The 19,016-nt window shown below is 43.4% G+C and overlaps 1 protein-coding gene across 6 annotated transcripts in view; it reads left to right on the top strand.

Moving 5' to 3' along the window:
* Positions 1 to 612: 612 nt before the first annotated feature.
* The window catches only part of MAG (myelin associated glycoprotein), a 48,495-nt gene continuing 30,091 nt past the window's right edge, over positions 613 to 19,016 (top strand). For 5 of the 6 annotated variants that reach the window (XM_089478446.1, XM_089478448.1, XM_089478449.1 and 2 more), the window contains exon 1: positions 18,088 to 18,615. The gene's annotated coding sequence lies outside the window, so the exon portion shown is untranslated. Of the gene's footprint in view, positions 763 to 18,087; positions 18,616 to 19,016 lie in introns of those variants that run through there. The other variant, XM_089478447.1, reaches the window with a different exon arrangement.

Here is a 19,016-nt window from a genome sequence, read left to right on the forward strand (position 1 = left end):
ATCAGATCCCTGAAAGTTGTAGTCCAAACATATAACATTTTCTAGCTCTCATCTCAATACACCTGTATGCAAACCCCATGTGGGCTTAACCCACAGAACTGGCACCCTCCCAAGAGGCGAGTGCCATTGTTACGGGTTCTCTGCCCACATAGTCAGCCTCTACCCATGTCATCATGGGATTCAGACTCCTGCATGGGATCAACATGTAAAAGAAATACTGGCATGACTTCCGAAAAGTACAGTTGAATGTTGAAAAACTGTTTTCCACACTGAGATCAGCACTCTGATGTTGCGTGGATGACCTACCCGATCAATCCAATCCACTGATTTCTGTCCCTCACACCATATTAAAGATGGAAGATCTCTCTGATGATGAAAGCAATGGTATCCCCAAACTAGATAGATCCCCATTTATAATTAATTCATTTTCTGGATTTTTTCTTTCTTTCTCACTCCCCCACTGCCTATCCCTTTCACCCTCCCCTCCATGGATACTTAAATGCAGTCACCACGTCAGGCACATCTGTGCATCACTTCATCCTGACATCTCTCGCCACTGTTGCTCCTTACACTGAAGGCTACACAGGAGCCCCATTGTTCTGGGATTGTCTTTTGCTTGCTGCAGGCTGATCTGCCTTGGCTTTAGCCAGCCACTGAGGCTGGCATATCCTGGTACCCTTGGCTGAGTCTGGAGTCTTGTCTGGTTTTCTGGGACAATATTTGCTTGAGCTGAAGAAGCAAAGATTCCACCCAGGATTCTAGGTGAGTTCTCGTTTTGGTGTTTAATTTGCTTCTGGAAGGATATTTGGAGCTTGGAAACGTTATTTTTAGGCATTGCCAGTCCCAGAATCCCCCAATATTGGGGGATGCTGGGAGTTCTTTCCCAAAAAAGGAACTTTTCTGAGTTTGAGAGAAGACCAATGGCAAGAAAGGGGAATGGATGTGCTTCTTAACTGTATATGTCAGAGATTGGAGCTGTTTCTCCATTCAAGTTCAGGAAGGAAATGGGAATAAATCTTGAGAAATTCAGTTCCTTAGATGGTTCCTGGGATAATACAGGAGTAGGTTGAAGCACAGCTGGTAGTCAACTGCAACTTGGAAAAGTTACTTTGAGGAACTACTTTTTAAAATATATTTGATTACATGTATTTACGTTTTTGGTGGGACTTGTACTCCCAAACATATTTTCCCCTTCCTTATTGCCGGTGAGCCCTATATGGCCAATGATGCACTTGGTAGAATAGTGACCAGAGCTGGTCATAAAATTAGACAGACTGAAGCAGTAGCCTCAGTTAGCAGATTTGGCGTCATGGGAGGGCAAATGGTTAGCTATTTAATTAATCTTTTTATGGTAAGGGATGGAAAGTGGTTGTCTGTGGACTTTTCTGCTTCGCGTGCCCAAATAATTGAAGCCGACTTTAGGGTGTGTGTCTGTGTGTGGCATCATTGTTGGTTAGCCTAAAGTGACAAAATATTCCAGACCAACCTGTTACCTGACTATACCAAATTTTAATGAAGCTGTTGGGGGGGGGGAGGCTGCCGGTTGCTTCGTTTCTAAGGAAGGAAGATTCATAGGGTGTGTGTTTGTGTCTTTATGAGAAGGGAACAAAGAGAGAGGTCACCTAGGGTAAGAGGATTGTATACCTGGACACTAGCAGACACAGAGATTGAGAAGATGCACAGGTCATGCTGGCTGGAGATAACGGAGAGCAACTGACTGGAGGACACGAGGTTAGGGATGCCCATCCTATGGCAAGTTTCTTTTCTTTGACAAGGCGCTTGTACCTTTGACAGCATGCTAAAATTTCTAAGAGTTTCAGTAGATGACTGATAGTTCAGTGCACCCAGCACTACTCCTCTATGGCAGGAAAGGCATTACCTGTTCTGTTTCTTCTTATGAGTTTATCACATGGGACGAATCCCACACAGAAACTAAATTGAAACTGACAACAACCTACATTTGTGGGTCGTTTTTCAGACAATGTTCGGGATTAACCCGAACAGAAAGTTGAAAAAGCCCACAAGTGATAAACTCCTATGCCTGCATCTGTTAAAGGCACAAGAAGACTATCTCAGGAAGGCTGCTATTTGGCATGATGTAAATGTGATTTTATCCATTAGAGGGCAGCAGGAAGATATGACCAAAAAGGCTTGTTTGCAACGGCGGCTTTGAACAAGCTGCAGTTTCTGGATAGCATTGGCACTGAGTGCAAGGAGAAAGTTTTAGCACCAGATGGAAAACAGCTTTGCTCTTTCACACCAAGCCAGCAATATATATTTATATTCTTGCTCTGTGAGGTTTTTTCCCCTAACCTGGGCTAAATTAGAGTAAAAACGTGTTATAGCATTGATATAGCACTGTTCCATAATTGGTTCATAATATTGGCCAAACTGTATAGTAACAATAAATTTCCTGCATCAAAGGTTGAATCGCATAAGGTCCTTTCCTATCTGGGACTCTATGAAAATCTCCTGGTTTCTTTCTCCTCTTACCATTCCCCACTTTGCTCTCAGCTTACGCCAATTGCTGCAAACTGTCCAAAGCGCAAAAGTAATTTGAACTCAGTGGGAGAATAGAAGGGGGCTCTTCCCAGTAGATTCAGGCAAAAGCAAACTGCTGCATCCTCTCATAGCATGTGACTTCTTCCTCCTTAATAAGTTTAGTCATCTTGGTAACATTCTGATGATGCTTGGCCACACATGTCCCACTTTTCATCTGTGAAATGTTGGTGGGTCTTCATCAGTCCATGCACATTTACGTGGGAGTCAGCTCATATTCTCCAGCATTTCACAGATGAAAACCAGGATACATGTGGCCAAGCAATACTAGATTATGGTCAAGACGACAGAAGTTATTAATCAGGATGAACATACAACGTAAGAGAGGCTGCAGCAGTTTACTTTTGTCTTAGTCAGAAGGGCACAATTCCAGCCCTTCTTCTCCTTTCCTCCCTGCTTAGTTAATGCATTGCAAACTACATTTGCACCATGAACTCAGTTTGCAGCAATTGAACTAAGCTGAAGACAAAGTGGGAAACTGAGAGCAGGATAGACAAACTGGGGAGGCATTCACACTCATTTCTTTGAGATGCAGATCGCCTCACTGACACATATTGGGTTTTTTGTTCGCATTTTGTTTTTATTCTTATTCTTATTATTACAAAATATTACAGTTAACAGATAACTTGGAATATCTGACCATCCCTAAGCAAAGAAGGGCTTTCATGCTGGCAAAGTTAAATATCCTTCCATCTGCGGTTCTGGAAGGAAGATACAAAAAAGTACCTTACCGTTGTTGGTTTTGTCCTTGTGGCCTAGAGGAAGTCGAATCAATCAGTCGCATCCTTCTCTGTTGCCCCCTTTATATAGAGACCTGTGCTTTTTATATAACTCCTATCATTAAACAACTAGCTGGAAGAGAGAATAAATCCTATGTCAAATATCTTTTAGCAGACTGCAACCAATATGTTACCAACAGAGTTGCTAAATTCCTTGGAGCTGCTATTACTCTCCGTATAAGATATTTGAAACAGATACAGTAAACCTTGTAGAATTAATGATAAAATTAACTATAGCTGCCATTATTACTGCAAAGATTATGTAACTTGTTGTATGAAATTGTATCTGTTTTTAAAAATTGTTTGACTTGCCATCTACATGCATATGGATGGGATATACCTTTTTATATTTTTTATTATTTTCTTGCTATTGACACTTAAGTAACTATGTCAAAGAAACCCTTTTGTAATATTTCTATAACCCCTTTAAATTACCCTGTAATTTGGCGCGCGATAGAAAGTTTTATTCCATTTTAGATTCCTCGTTGATTTGTATGGACACCATGATTGTGTCGTGTCTATATGGATATTTGGTCATTATTGTATTCTAGCTTTGTACGTAATAAATAACGTATGTATGTATGAATAAGTGCCAACAATATATGAAACAATCTATTCCTAATTCTCGTTATCCCTCCATGTGCTTTTTAGAGTCCATCCAGTATGGCATAGTGTGTGTGTGTGTGTGTGTGTGTGTGTGTATGTTTACAGTACATCCGAGTTTATCGTCATTATGCTGGATAATTTTCTTATGTAACATCTTCAACTTAATATTAAAATATGCGCATCCATTTCTCAAAACACCACTGCTTCAGAAGGCTTAGTGTCCAAGCAACAGTCTGTGATGTCCAGTGCACTGTCACTTCTGCTGAGGTCAGATAAGGGACCCCTGCCATGTGGTCAACAAGGAGGGGGTCACTGTACCCCTCGATTGCATTGGCACCCCATTCTGACGCCAGCAGAAGTGACGGTGTTCTGAACAGGCTTTACATGGAGCTCCTGCTTATGCAGCAGAAGTAGCTGCAACTCCGAAAACAGGCCATCACAGAACTGTAGAGTTGGAAGTGACCACAAGGGTCATTCAGTCCAACCCCATTCTGCCATGCAGGAAATCTCAATCAAAGCATCCCCGACAGATGGCCATCCAGCCTCTGCTTAAAGACCTTCCCCTTCCCTGTGCTGCTCAGCACAAAAAGGGGGTATGGCATGGCTCTTGGCATGTAGGCTATGGATCAGGCCAAACTGGACTCAGTCCAGCTGTCCATCCACCCAAATAACCTGAGGTTACTCTTAGGTTTCCAGGGAATACCAGGGTTTTCCTTGACTTTCCTTAATTCAGAGTAAAGTTGGGTTAAGGGCCAAAACCCTTAATGCTATCTCCTTGGAAGTTGCCATATGTCATGAGCACTGCTAACAATGGCTTTGGGATGAGTTCATCATTTTTCACTGGTGGAGACAAGCCCTCAATTATACCCACGTTTTTCACTTGTTCCTCATACTGTAGGATTTCATTTCCAGACACCTCACCACTGTTGCTGCCTATAATAGCTATATCACTCCTTCAAAGTATACCTGCTGTGTTCTCTAAATGCAGGCATCTTCTTCTATCCTCCACACCATAAGAACCACATTGATTGACAGAATGCATATCAAAAGCCTTCCTTGGATCCTGATACTTCTTAGGTAGCCCAAGCAGTGTCTATTCCTCTTCACTTGTATTGCTTAGCAAAATCATGACAAAGTGTGCATTCAACTGCTTTGAGATCTACATTAAAACCTCAAAATGTCCCTTTAAGTTTTCCATAGAGAAATACCACAATAGCCGGTATAACAACATGGAAAATATAACAAATCATTTTGCTGTGTGCCAGTTCTTTAAAATCAAACAATCTGAGAGCTATTTGGATACAAATGCATCAGTCTTCTGTTTACTTCAGCCTATCTATAAAGACAGAGTGCTATTTTTAACATTTGTGCTGTTTTTTCAGTTTTGGTAACTAATGGATTTTTTAAAAATCTTTACTCCGTCAGAAAGTGTCCCAGAAAGTTCTCAATTTCTTTTAAGTATTCTTTGCTTAATATCCTCTGCTTGTTTGACTATGCTTTTAAAGCTTTGCTTTGAACAAGCAATGGTATCCAAGCAATGGTTCCAGGATCCCCTGTGGATACGAACATTTGTGGATGCTCATGTCCTATTAAATACAGTGGTATCGTAAAATAGCATCCCTTGTATAAAATGGCAAAATCAATGTTTGCTTTTTTGAACGCATCTTCAAATATATTTTGAATATTTTCAAGCTGTAGATGTTTGAATCCATGGATAAAGAATCTGTGGATTCAGAGGGCTGACTGTATCCTATTACAAAATTAAAAAAAAAATTGTTAAAATATATTATTAAGAAATAATAATAGTCATCAACAACTTCTATTATTTAAGAATAAAGACTAAAAAGGCTAGAAACGAACACGGCAAATTTAACAACTCGGTTTTTTGATCAGCTAAAAAACAACTCTGATTCACTGATCAAAATAAAAGGGTGAATAGTTTTAATAATGATCAATGGCAGGCACCATCGTAGAGGAGGGAGCATCAATTTCAGTCCAGGAGGGGATTTTCCCCCCTTCAAAGCTATAGTTATTTGTGCAGGTTTACAATGCAACTCTATATATCTGTCCTCAGAAGTAGTTCTCATTAATTTCAATGAGGCTTGCACTTAGGTAAGTGGGTACCAGAGTGCAACCTTAGCCAATTAATTAACCTATTAATACTCATTTGATTAACTGAGTAAGATTATCAGGTGTAGAGAAGGGATTTGGATAGAAAGTCTAAAAGCAGAGTTGAGGTTTGGCCCACTTGGTGCCACTCTGGGATTTCAGCCTTAAAAAAGAGCAAACCCAGGTCCTTCTGCTTGCATCTGAACCAGAACTTGGCAAATGTCACTTTTTAATATTTCCATTCATCAGTGTTGTACCATATGGCCACACACTTAGTGACATTAAATTGGGGATTTGGGTAGTAATTCCAAAAAAGAAGTATGAGGGCCAGCATGGTGCAGTGGTTTGACTGTTGAACTATGACTCTGAAGACCAGGGTTTGAATCCTGGTTCAGCCATGGAAATCCACTGGGTCACCTTGGGCAAGTCACACTCTCTCAGCCTCAGAGCATGGCAATAGTAAACCCTCTCTGAAGAAACCTACCATGAGGTTCGCCTTAGGGTCGCCATAAGTCAGAAATGACTTTAAGGCACACAATATCAAACAACTGAAAAAGGAACTTTTCCAAAGCTGAACTGCAACATGGTCACTCCCTGATGTAAGCAAACAGGGGCTCAGCTCTGCAAGGAACAGCCGAGTCTTCCTTGGGACAAGCAGCTTTGTTCTGTGACCTTTGCTGGGGTGGCACTGCCAGGCAGTGCCATTCCAGAGCTGCTGTTTCCCAGTGCTGCACTGAGCACAATCTGCTTTTAACTACACAAGCCATTGTCATCCAGCAGAGAGGAGGAGGGCAAAGGAGGGAAAGGTCTCCTTTGTGGAACTAAACTCGGTCTTCATGAAATGAGCAGGTCCAGTGATTGGGATGGCATTGGGATTGATGAGAATTTTAACTAGTTAAAAACTGGCAAACAAAGAAAACGGGGAATGGAGGACACCAGCAAAGCTCTTTAATTCTCTGTTTGCAGGCACATGTGAAATCTTTTCCTCTTCTTCTAGTCATCAGCCACATCACTGTCAAATGCTGTTCCTCCTCCTGCAAGCTGCTCCCTTGAAAAGTCAGCTTGGGGCCCTTACGCCGGAGGTGCTGTATGAACAGGCTGCTTGCCAAGGGTAGGCGGGCACAGCTGCTGCCTGTAGGAGGAAAGTTTGACACCAGTACTGGAGGCAGGAAAGGGGAGTACCAGCCAGAACTGATACCTACGTGCAGGCGCGAGTCTTCTCGAACATGCAAACACACTCTTGGGCACACACAAAACCATGTGTATCTCTTATGGGATCAGGCACTTTTTGCATCCATATCAGAGCTTGAGCTGTAAATTAATCTCCCATGCTCACAGGGTTTGTTCATTTCCCATTTTCTTTGTTTGCCAGTCAGATTAACTCACCGACAGGAGCTTGCTAGCATACAATAGTGATGAGAGACCTTTGTTACCCAAAATGCTAGGGTTTCAGAGGCCACCCACCAGTGCACCACCAATATTTAATAGGAGGGATTTTATTAGCTCACGTACAGCTGTTTTGGGGCACCTAAAAGCAGGGGTCCTAAGAGGCCGGAAGCCACACCAAAGTCACGCTCCATGGAGTGCAGCTTTGGCACAGCTTCTGGCCTCTTAAGATGTGTGTGTCATTTAAACAGCATACCTCCAAAGTGACCCAAAGCTGCTTTATTTTGGCCTGTCTGTTCAGGCCCTTAGACTCCAGACAGGCTCATACAAAGAGTTATGGTCTATCATCCAGGACCTAAGCTGTTTGGAAATGTATTGCTCATAGCTAGCACTTTGAGTTGTGGCCAGAAATAGACAGACAGGCAGCATAGATGTTGTAGTAGGAGAATTGTATGATCCATGTAACCATCTCCACTTAACAGCTGATTGCATTACAACAATCCAAATAGGGTATAACTAAGGCATGTATCACTGTAGCCAGATCAGGCATCTCCAGGAACAGGCACAGTTGGTACACTAGTTTGTGCAAAAGCACTCCTGGTCACCATAGAAGATAACATCCCACAATACTTTACATGGCTGTGTTCAAATATATGAGGGAACAAAGATTTTTGAGGTTTATGTAGGGTTAATAGCCTATATAAATGGAAGATGACTGAAGATTAGATCAATTAGCCTTTCCTTTCATTCAACCAAATCACAAGGATGGTTCCCTTGGATACAGATTCAGATTATTTCCCTCTGTGAGGGCTCCAAACAAAGGCCCAAGGAATTAAAATCTTTCCGTTTGCAAAGCCCAGTAGAATTGGCATGCGTTTTGAAATTTTGATTAGGAAACGCCATTCAGAATTCTGAAGAGCAACAAACAGAAATCAGAAAGGTCATAGGCAGGTACATAGCTGAGGCCAGTCTGCAAAAGACGGCGTGTTAAGGCCAGATGTCTAAAGCAGCTATTGCATATTAGAGGTCTTGCTGTCACCAAGAAGCCTGCTACTACTGTCTTTTCCCTCTCTTTGTCTTTATTTCTGCTGTCCCCTGAGAAGCCACATCTATAATCCAAACTTTCTTTTTCTCAACCACTATACATCTGGCACATGATGTCCTAATTGTTCGTTGGCTGAAATCTTAAAGTCTCATAGATTTTTATAACACCATTTTTGACAAATGTTTCATGCTTATGTTCCCAGCAGTTCTATGTGGATGGCAAACTGCATAGTTTCCACTCTATCAAGTCCTGCAAACTGAGATTCAGCATCACTGGGAAAAGAAAACAGCTGTGGTTCCAGTGTTTGATATGTGTTCTGGGAGCAATTCCCAATGGGCTGATAAAACATGTGAATGAAATCGCCATAGATAGGAACACCAACCAATTTAAGTCTTAGCATGCAGTTTCCCAGCAGGATTAATTCCTGATATCTAGTGATTTAGGACCTATTCCATCTCTAGAGTCTCAAGTTTAGTCATCTTGGCTTCCAAGAAGATTCCTCCCTTTATCTGTTCCAGGACTCATTTATTTTGTCGTTTAGTCCATGGAATCCTTAACACTCCTTTCCCATACCACATCTTATATGAATTTATTTTCTTCCTATCCACTATCCTAACTATCCAACTCTTGCATCCATACATAGTAATAGGAAATACAATTGCTTGTACAATTCGGCCTTTCGTGCTCAGTTGTATCTTTGCTGTTTAGGATCTTTTCTAATTCTTTCATAGCTGCCCTCCATATTCTTAGTCTTCTTCTGATTTCTTGACTACAGTCCCCATTCTGATCAATACTTGATCCCAGGTATGAGAACTCTTTTACTATTTCTGTGATTGCAAATCCAATTTATGATCTCTTAACTGCTGCACAGGATGCAGCCGCCATTTTCCATATTTAAAAGTACAGGGGTTGTGTGGGATGTGATTCGAGAATAAACAGTGCTTCCCTCAAGCTTTGAAGGGCATCCTTTGCCATTGTTTTCTGTAGAAAAATTAGGGGCTCCAGAGCCAGCAAATATCAATAGGGACCCTTGCTCTCCCCCTTACTATAGGGGATGCATGGGACATTGACAAAAGCAAATTAGGCAGCTGAGACAATCTTTGAAGATCCTGGGTGATTAATGATCTGACGCAAAGATTCATCCTGGTGGGCGTATTTACTGCTCAGTATCCTGCCAAGTCTTCCTGAAGAGAGGAACAACAGCAGTCGTTGGCTGCCTCATTTAAGAAGCCAATCCTTAGACTCTACAGCATTGCTGCTGCATAGTTATTGTACCCCCTAGATATGGCTTCATTGGTCGTGCTTCTCTCAAGGCTTGTCTACATCAGCCAGAATACTCTAAGAAGCCCTGGAGTTGGCTCAGAGTCCCTGATTACCTTTGCAATCCATCGGGATGCCGAATGACTATGTGTACATGTGTGTCTGTTGTGTTACACAGCACCTTTGCTGCTGGTACAAGTCAGTCTCTCTGAGATCACATCAAGGTGCCCAGCCATGTAATAGACACCAGGCACCTTGTTGTGACTACAGAGGAGTGACTTGCGCCAGCAGTGCTGGCACCAGGTGACACAGTGGGGACATGTGTGCAGAGAGCTGCACAGCATTGCTACAGAGTGCTCTGGATGATCCTGCAAAATCCAAAGCAAAAAAGTAAGTTTTTAAAATTAGGGATAAGGCAGGTTCAGTGTGAAACTGGCCTTCCATTGTGAAGTCCACGTTCTAGTTAGGAAAAAAATAACATTAACAAGGGAAAGAATGCAATAGGTGGTAGAAAATAAGAATTGGAAACTTGCTTGAAATAGAGTTGGTCCTGTCTTTTTGCCTTTGGCTTGACCACCCCACCACTGACATGTGGCTCCCAAAAACTTTTCTGAAATTGAAGTCAGCCTTTGGCTGATAGCATAGAGTTCATCTTTTTTTCTTTTCCTTCTGCGCCTTAACCAGCTGCACAGCAAGCAGTAAAAAATTCAGCAGCTGAGCCATTTCTCAGCAGGATGGAAAAGGGATAGGGAAAAGATTTAACTGCTGGGTTTTGCCTCCTTTGCTTATCCTTCTCCCACTGAGTAATTACCTCCACTTGCAGTGCAATCCATACTAATTTTCTTCTCCTTCGTCCACAAGTTGTAATTACCCAAGAGAATTATAGCCTTTCCCTACTACTTTTCCCAAAGCCCTCCTACCAGGTTTCTTCCTGCCCTGGCCTACCAAAAGTGGCTTTCTGAGCTGATTTAGTATAGACCTGCAAGCAGCAGGGGTTCTCTACCTGACCTGCCAGAACTTAGAAATTTAGCAAGAGCAATAGCATCTGATAAAGTTCCCCTCATCGCACTCTGGAACTGTCCAGTAGGATCACCTAGAGTGGAATCCTATTCTTTCTCAGCTCAAATTGCATTGCTTACTGCAAATGTTCTGCTGGCAATCTGACACTGAAAGCCTGTGTTTCCCCATCCTTCCTTTACCATCCTTCACCATCCTCACAGTACTGATGCTACTTAAAAAACTCTTCCAGCTAGACAGAGGAGAAGGAAGGAAAAGGGGTGGGTGCACATAAAAATACTTTATGAAAAGGAGCTTCTTTGTCGGGGGCTTTGTAAACTGAGGCATGCCTGTACACGCTATCCACTTCTACCAGGGACGTAGCCAAGGGGAGGGCTCTTGGGGTCCGGACCTCCCCTTCCATTAGAAAAATGAATGGTGTGTGCTGCTGCACCGCTGCACCCAAGCCCCATTATAAAGGTGGCACTTGGTCTGGACCCCTCCCTTCCTAAAATCCTAGCTACATCCCTGCTTCTACCTGCAAAATAGCCAGCGCTGGCCTGTGCAGCCAATGCTGCATTAACAGAAAATTGTAAATAAGTCCTCCAGCATTATTAGCCTGAATATTTCGTTTACTAACCTGCTAGGAAAAGAGAAAAGGGATCTCCAGCTCCTTTTTTAGCAGCCTGCAGCATGTCTGCAATGTCTGTGATGGGCAGACATTCAGCAGTGCGCATGTGAATGACTACATACCAATGATGGGAATTGTGCAGTCCTCCAGATGAGATTGAGTTGCAATTCCCAGCTGCCTTAGCCAGCAAAACCAGTAGTGTAAAATGCTGGGAGTTGTAGTGTGGTATGACAACAAACTACAAATCCAAGGATTCCATAGTATTGTGCCATGGCAGTTAAAGCGGCGTCAAGCTGTATTATTTCTGTAGTGTAGCTGCAGCCTCAGAGCAAATTAAACCTGAACTCTCACTAGAAAAAAAAATGATTAAACTGAGGTTGTCATACTTTTGATGTATCAGGAGATGATAAGACTCATTGGAAAAGATTATAATGCTTGGTAAAGTAGAAGGCAGTAGGAAAAGAGGGAGACCACACTACAGGTGGATTGACTAAGTCGAGGAAACCACAGCCCTGAGTTTGAAAGATGTGAGCAGAGCAATTGACCAGAGTTCTTGGACGTCATTCATTCATAGTGTTACCATAAATTGACAACAAATAAGAACAACAACAAATAGCAAAAATGTTGCAGTGAGTGCCAGGAATTGTCAGTAAAGAGCCCAGGCCATAAATAATGTTGCCTATTTAAAAGAAGAAGAAGGGGAGAAAACCCCAGGAACTATCGCTACAAATACTGCAACCTCCAGCAGCATTTGCCTCTTCTGGAAAAGCCAAAAGCTTGTGCTGAATAGTGGTTGCCACTCCATTCCTCCGCCTGAGGTTCTTAATCTTTTAACACCTATAGATAAGGCAAGTGCAATATGGTCCTCTCCATGCTGGAAATAGCTCTATCTGTCAAAGTTAGCCAGTAGCAGATTTAGTTCATTTTTGAAGAGTTCACTGAACTTCACACATTTCTGCATACATTATAAATTGAAAAAAACTTAAGGTTTTAAAAAAAGAGCATTGGGTGCACAAGAAAGCCAAATGAGTGATTTCCCCATCCCTGTTCCCATGTGCTGCATGTTTGCAATGTCCTGACTTCCAGGGCTTTCGCTTCCTCCTCATCTCAGTTGTCATCTCTTTTTGAGAGGCATGTTTGTTTCCCCCTTATCCCCAGATCCATCTCTCCACATCTCTGTAAGCTCGAGTGAGCATGGAAAGGAAGCAGGCCCAAGTGTGTGGCTGTTTACTCGGCTGTGAAATCTACATGATCAGATTCACCATGGCAATGCAGCATGGCGCACGAGCACAGGCAGGCAGGGAGCTGCTGCTAGGAGGAAGTTGAAGCTAGGTTTCCCATATGTTCTGCAGGCTGATGAAAATCCTCATTAATAATTAGGGTTGGATCCTGCTTCTTCTTTTATTCCACCAGAGGATCTATCTCAACAGGGGGCTTGCAAGCAGGGAGACAGAACGGGAGAACAGATCCATGCCAGTGACTCAGAGTTCAGTGCAAAGAGACTGCAATTTTAAAACATCCCCTTTTGCTGAATGTGACTACCTCAGAAAAGCTCAGGAAGACATCTGGGCCACAGCTACACTTCTCTGTAAGGATATTTCAGCTTAAGACTGAGTTGCAGCCATTGCATGGCCACGTGAAACACTAACATTTATGCACAAAGGCAAGGCCCAGAATTTAGGATAAGCAAATATCAACACCGCAGTTGGATTAAAAGTAAAAGGACTATGACTCCTGACATAAACATCAGTGATCTTAATCCCAAGCTTAATTCAGGCATAAACTCAAGGAGGGCAACAAGGAACTTGATATTTCAGCCTCAGTACCTCAGTCTAAGCATGCTATTGAATAAGTGTTTCTGTATATCAGAGCTTTCAATGTTAAATACTTTTCCACTGGCTGTTTTGGCTGGAAGATTCTGGGAGCCTGGGTTTTAAAAAAGTCATTTTCTGAACTGTGCTATATCTTTGTCTCTGTGTGTATATGCCTTCAAATCGCCTGCTGATTTATGGTGACCCCATGAATTTTTAGGGTTTTCTTAGACAAGGAATACTCAGAGGTGGTTTTGCCAGTTCCTTCCTCTGAAATATAGCCTAGATTAAGGCAGCTTCTGTATTCTGGCCTTAGGACAGTTATCCATACCATGATTTTTTGTTTGTTTGGGGGGGAGGGGGTGTTGGCAAGTTTCAGTGTATGGCTTGTCCAGTAATACTACTGAAGCTAAACAGGTTCAGCCAGTAGTGGTAGGTGGCTGCTGGGTTAGTGGGGAGATGGATCTGCTGCAGGTTTTAGTCTGAACATTAAAAGAGCTATTAAAGGTGCAGAACTGTAGCCACCAAGTGAGGTGAGTATGTTATATAGTGCCTTTAAATTTCAAACAGAAACCCAAAGTGGATTCGCCACACTGTTGTCAGAACTGCAGCTATCATTGGCTCTGATTCAAGCATGATGCCTGGATGGGCATCTGCTTTGGAACTTTCTGTCCGCCAGTTTGGAAGAAAGGCAGGATATAAATAAAACGAGAGCACTTCACATATGTCTGCTGAGATGCTGTAAACATCTCTCCCAAACTGGGGCTGCTTTGATTTCAGCCTCTGCACCAGATAATTGTATGTTGCTGCGGCAGAGCTTTTCAGGTTGCTGCTGAACTCTGGCCCCCAAATGGCTGCACTCCATTGCCAAAGGAGCCATTATGGTGAAGAGGGGGGGAATCTATTCATTTGAGAGCAATGATACCAAGAGCGCAGTGCTGGGCGGTTGAATCCCATGTGTTGCAAATAGTATCTCTATAGAAAGAGGAGAACCCTGCACTATGGAGAGAAGGGCACTCTGAGCCAAAAAATGAGGGACAAACATACAAACATTTTTGAACCTTGCACAAAAGTGAGGGACAAACATAAGAGTTTGCCTGTTTCCAATGAGTGGGATTCCACTGTGCAGATTTCCAGGCTGTGCGTGTTCTGGTGGTTTGCAAGTGTGTGCGTGGGGTGAGGGGGAAATAAACAGGGAGCTTTTGTGGCTCCCTGTGTTTTCTGCAGGGGATGTTGGGAGGTATGCCTGCATGCTGGAGTGGGGGGAAACGTGCAAAGAATGTGTCCCTGGGCGTGCCAGGAATTCCTCCCAGTAAGAAAAGCCCCATAAGAGGGGGACTCATCTGAAGAGGATGTGGTTTCTGTGCACATCAATCCAACATGCCCCACACCTTGGAAACTCTGGACCCTAACTGCTAGACCCCAGTGAATTTTCTCCTGCCCGTTGCTACAGTGGGTTTCTACTTGTCGTCAAAAGAAAGGAGGTTGGCCTAAAATGTGCAGGTGCTAATTTAGCTGGACAAATGCACCCTGGGAAAGAACCAAAAAGAGGTAGAGTCATAGAGTCATGGAATCATAGAGTTAGAAGAGACCTCAAGGGCCATCCAGCCCCCTGCCATGCAGGAATACACAGTCAAAGCACCCCCAGCAGATGGCCATCCAACCTCTGTTTAAAAGCCTCCAAAGGCGGAGGTTCCGCCATTTTCCAAGGTGCTGAACAGCTCTTACTGTCAGGAGGTTCTTCCGAATGTTGAGGTGGAATCTTTTTTTCTCTAGCTTGAATCCATTACTCCATGTCCTATTCTCTGGAGCAGCAGAAAACAAGCTTGCTCCATGACACTCCTTCAGATATTTAAACAGTGCTATCATATCACCTCTTAACCTTCTCTTCTTCAGGCTAAACATACCTAGCTTCCCAAGTCTCTCTTCAAAGGGCATGGTTTCCAGTACATACATCTCACCATATATAGGTACATACATCTCGCCACATGGGAAGCTGGTGACCCAGGTGACCTAAAGCTGGGTTCCTGCAGCTCAGCCTGCTGTCCAGTGCAGAGCTCTCCAAAGCTTTTTATGGGTCTACCTTTCAACCAAATTTGACTTAGACACCCCTTCAAATAATTACTATAACACAAGTAGAGATCCACTCCATCTCACCACATCTGAGGAGACTGCAACCAGGTGGCCTGTTTGGCTAGCTATTCATTCCAGAGACAATTTCAAGGCTCCTTTTCTTCTACTTCTTTCAATCTTCTCTCTCCTGTCTCCCTCCGCAGCCCAGTGCATCTAAACATGGAGGTTCCGCATAATAATATATTCAAGGGGTGGGAATTGTGTGGACCTCCATATTTTGTCAAGCTGCAACTCCCAGCATTCCTTGCCATAGGCTATACCTTTCAGCCAGCATGGCTACTGGCCACTAGTTCAAAGAATATGCTACAAGAATTTGTTGGGTTGTGGAGCACATATTGCTTCTCTTTCCAGTATTCAGATTCTGAGTGCCATTGCTTTTGTCACCCTTATGGCACCACACATGCAAGCGCACACACACGTGGGAGGTGTTGGCAGGTTTGTGGGAAGTTTATAGAGGTGAAAAAGAGACTTTTTAAAGGGGAAATAATCATTTGAGAGAGATCCCAGAAATGGCCAACATGAACTGGATATTCTCAGTGGCTGCAGAAATTCTGGCTTTGTATTAGGTTGGAAAGGCGGGGGAGTGAGAATTGCCAGAAAGCCTAAACAGGGCATGCTCCATGCTACAACATTTTGTTGATGTTCTCATCTGTTCTAACCAAGAGCTGTTGACGGTTGTTCTGCTTCTGAAAATAGAGCCCTGTACCTTCTGACATTTTGCAGACAAAAAAAAGCAGGGATACTCTCATGCACCATGTTATATGTAACACCATTTATCTGCAAAGGAGCACTACCTGCATGCAGGACGCATAGGCAATATGTGGTGATTCATAGACGAAAGCTCTGTCTTTGCGCCCTTCTGGATGCTGTGTTCATTGGCTTTGTAACAGATTATCTTGTCCTGGCTTCCGAAACTGGTTTCTCTCATTATGCTAATTGGATCTGGGTATACTCAGGATGGAAGGATTGTGGCAACCAAAACAGCACTGATTCTCTCACTAGGTGGCTATGGGGTGGGGTGGTTGGGGGTTGAAACAGAATTGGCAGACTGGCATTTGTATCTCTATGCATGCATTTGTGTATTCAAGCACTAGGCTGAGCCTGAGAAAATGTTTCCAGCTGCAAATTTTCTCCTCCTCCCCCAGTCCCCTTGGGTCACATGGACTGCCCAAAATGTGTGTGTGTGGGGGGGGGGGGGACAAAACAAAATCTCTACCCCAAAATGGTTTCAGGACCACCTTTTCCCCACCTTTGCACTAGTCTCTAGTTCATGTGTATACAAATGAACGGGACTCTTTCATATTAGACAATCATATTACTGTGATTCCACTTTTAATACCAGGCTGCACCCTGTGGAATCCTGGAGTTGGCAGTCTAAGGGCAAGTTATAGTTCTCAGCCAGAGAGCTTTAGTACCTCTTCACATTACAAACCCTGGGATTCCATAGGATGCAGACAAAACAGTTAAAGTGGAGTCATAGCACTACAACTGTATTGTGGAAAAAGGCCCACAAGTGCAAAAGACATTACAGTATGACACTTCTGATTCATCATGCTCTCAGTAGTGGCTTGAATCAAAATGATTATCCTTTTTTCTCTCGGTAGCTGGAATGGTTGCAACTGAATTGCCCTTTGGATAGTTTAACTGTTTTATGAAGTTTGGGATTTTTTAAATCATAATTCTCAAACTTCAAGGAAGAGAAGTTTTGTGTTCATCAGCCTTGTAAATACAGTGGGCCCTTGGTATCCACTGGGGGCTGGTTCCAGGGCTCCCCGTGGATACCAAAATCCATGGACGCTCAAGTCCCATTAAATATAATGGCATAGTAAATTGGTATTCCTTATATAAAAGGGCAAGTCAAGGTTTGCCTATAGGAATTTGTATATTTAAAAAATATTTTCAGCTGTGGATGCTTGAATCCGTGGATAAAAAAATCCGCGGATAAGGAGGGCTGACTGTATGGTCACAGTCTCAGAAGTTACTAGTCTGCAAAATGTTGCTACTATGCTGGGAACTGGAAGAGGAGGGATGGAAGAGCTCACCTCACCTCAAGGCATCCCCCTCAAGCAGCCCTCTTTTTATGGTGAGTGTGAAGAATAGGGCATCTATCCCCTGTCAGCCCCATTGTTTTCTATGCTATGCATAGAGAAGGGGAAGAAGCACCTGAATTTGTGCTGCCAGCTCACTTACTCACCTACTTGCAATTGTTTGTCACTTATGATGACCAGGTGAGTACTTGAATGAAGTCAGTTGCTTCTGGTGCCTTTTGCAAAGACATCTACAGCCTGCCTGCTGAATGATAACATAAGGACAGCCAAATAAAGGCAGCTTAGTATTTACTGAGCACCAGGAGGAAAAAACAAAAATCCTTTTCAGACTACAACTTCAAACAAGGTACCAATTCTGGCTGGAGGGAATCTAGGAGCTGTAAGAAGGGGGGAAATAACTTTTCTAAGCTCTGGGAATGGATCGGAGCTCTATGGAAGAGCACCTGTTTTGCAGAAATTATCTGGCATCAATACAACATGTCTTTCGCTGTTTGCTGGAAAAGGGTATAGGAGAAGACAAGGCTGGTGGGTGAGAATTAAGGATCTCCTAGGGGAACACACAACAGGGCCTGGCCTCAATCATATCCACCCACGAGAGAGGAAGAGAGATGTGCTGTGTGAAAAGCAACCAATGTAAAAAGCAAGGCATACCCCCCACTCCTTCAGCATCAGCAGCAGCCTGTCTTCTCTTTTTCTCTCTCTCTCATTCTCTCTCTCACACACATATTCTCCCCACCCTCTCACCCCCCCAATGCGCACACACAGCCGTTGGAATTTTTGTGTGGGCTTTGCTTGCAGAAATGCAGAGCTAACATAGTCGGGCACCCACTAATACTCGCGTGCCTGAGAATCCTTGCCTGCTTTGCCCAGATTCCAACTACAGATGGTCTTGTTGAGATTTCTTGGAAGGTCACACAAGCAGTTGTCCCAGGACAAGACCAAAACGGAAGTGGACCATCAGATCATCCACCTAGACTCGGACATCCCTCACTGCTGCATCCATGAAGCTCAAGCATCTTGTCTCCTTCAGTAGCCAGCAGTGGAAGCATTAGTGCCAAAGGGAGGCTGTGTATCCAGCTGTTGCTGTTGTTTCAAGGTGGACAGTTTGCCCTCCTACCTCGAAGAATTATCGGATCTGATTCAGCTTGCTTTTGTTGTTGTTCCAGATTCCCCTCTCCCCTCAAACACAGTTTGGCAAACTCGATGCTGGAACCATCATCAGGCAAGACCACCAGCAAGACGCTCCTGAAAGGTAAGGTCAATTGCAGCCACAAAAAAGCATCTGTAGAGTTTGAACAAGGGCTCCTCTTGTGTTTCTCGAGGGAGAGTTTTTCCAAAGCTGAAGCCGAGAGTATTGCTCCCAGCTAAGTTTTCCAGCCTTTGCTGTTTCTTTCCTGCTGATGAAAGCATCTTTCAGATTCTGCTGAAATCTCAGTATCAGCTGCTGGCAGTGCTTGCCAATAGTTTACTTAGGACTGTCTGCTCCTTTTATGAAAGGTCAGCCTCTCTTCCACTGAATAGTTTCCAGTTCCCATGAGCCAACCCAACCTTATTTCCAGGGTGGTACTTTAGGATAGCAGAATTCTAGGGCCTCCAGACTACTTGGGAAATCTGCAAAAGCAAATCACCCCATCCCCTCCCCTTAGGAAAATA

Source organism: Sceloporus occidentalis, unplaced genomic scaffold (assembly GCF_023333645.1).
Source record: "Sceloporus occidentalis isolate IW3139 unplaced genomic scaffold, rSceOcc1.0.p SCAF_13, whole genome shotgun sequence".
Taxonomy (NCBI): Eukaryota; Metazoa; Chordata; class Lepidosauria; order Squamata; family Phrynosomatidae; genus Sceloporus; species Sceloporus occidentalis.